Source organism: Echinops telfairi, unplaced genomic scaffold, assembly GCF_000313985.2.
Source record: "Echinops telfairi isolate 266 unplaced genomic scaffold, ASM31398v2 ScPeMD7_2291;HRSCAF=2852, whole genome shotgun sequence".
Taxonomy (NCBI): domain Eukaryota; kingdom Metazoa; phylum Chordata; class Mammalia; order Afrosoricida; family Tenrecidae; genus Echinops; species Echinops telfairi.
Genome location: NW_022106189.1, coordinates 2,103,109 through 2,104,783, shown reverse-complemented (window position 1 = coordinate 2,104,783; position 1,675 = coordinate 2,103,109).

Genomic DNA, 1,675 nt, shown 5'->3' with positions numbered 1-1,675 from the left:
ACCCCCCCTCGCACGCCCCCAGTGTATCAAGACTCTGCCTTGCCTGCTGTGCTGCTGCAGTGATCATCCTCACTGGGTCTGTGAGCCAGTGTCTCTGGCTGCACCGGCCCTGAGCCCATCAGCTCTCTTAGACAAGCTGTTCCTCTGTAGCCAGAAAATCCCCTCAGGGTGATGGCAGTGGTGCACCCATGGGCCACGTGCTAGGAACACCATCCAACGTGGGTGTTGAGCTTTCCCGAAGCTTGGACACTAGGCTCCACCCCTTTGTGAAACCGCGTCAGGGAGGAAGTGGACTTCTCCTCAGGCCCAAGTCTGCATCGGCTGCCCTGGGTGTCCCAGGAGAGAATGGCATGCTTGGAGAGAAGACCATCCCATCAAAATCCCCCTGATAACAGTGCTGCCATAAAAGCTCCTCCAGTGCCACCGTACTAGCAAGGAATGGCCTCGTGGTCAGTAACATCCAGAGCTGACCATCTCAGGACTCGCAAGCTGTGGCATGCCACGGCCCTACCCCCAAACCACAGCCCTGCCCGTAGGACAACATCACGACAAACTCAGCCACAGCATGAAGTTCGAAGGCCTGTCCTGCTGGCCACGTGAGGCCTTGACTGGCAGGAGCAATGAGGACACACATGGGTAGTGAGGGGATCCCTTGAAGTCCACTGCTTCCCCCTGGCACCTAGCAGGCACAGATGTTTGCTAAATATCTGCAAGAACAGGGGAGACTGGCAGGCCCATGCAGATACAATCCAGGGCTTCTTTCTGCTACCTGTCCAGAAGCAGCACGGTACCTTTGAGAAGCAGTTCCAGCCCAGTACCTATTTTAGCCTGTGCTTCACCGTTGAGGAGAAGGCAGCACCCCCGTAGACCAGGTGGTCTTAGCTCCAGTACGAATCACCATCTGGAGGCCCTCCTTGGGTTCTGCTGTCAGTGGATGAAAGACAGGCTGTCTGTCTGTCTGTCTCTGTAGAGACCCAATAGGGTTGCTCTGGGTCCGAATTGAAGTGATGGCAGTGGGCTCGGTTTGGGGCTTTCAGAATATGTAATAAATGCTCAGATGATCTGCTCAGCTCTTTGTCCCCAACATTAGATTCTTAGGCAGTTACTCCATCACACTCCTACCACAGGATCAGTGTCAAGGAGACTAGAAACAGAGGGATCACAGAAATTGACCTCCCTCTTTCCCATCATACATGTGTACTGGGCATGGAATGCTCTGGCCCTATTGCAAGAAAGATAGCAAAATGGGTTTACAGAAAGTGACACCACTCTGAGACCCTGCACCAGTCCTAAAGGCATCAGCATCACTTGTATATAAGGTCACACAGATGTATAAATGATGTCAGAGCCCCGCTGCGGACACCACTACTTTGCACTGGTGGGTTGGAGGCCCGACTCATCCTTAATGAGGGGTACCCACAGCGACCTTCACCACACGTGGTCTCACCAAAGAGAGAAAATTGACGGTCCCATGTAAGGCACCCGAGGACAAAACCAGGAAGGTGGAGGTGGACGAGTGTCTTCTGAGTCGGCCAGCCACACCTGATGAAGGCTGTGGGGGTAACAAAGTACGAGAAAGAGGCAGCCCCAGCCCTCGGAGAGAGAGAAATCAAAGAAGGCATCAGCGAGCACGGCCACCAAGTCCAGCTGAAGGCAGAATTGGGGGTGGGGGGGG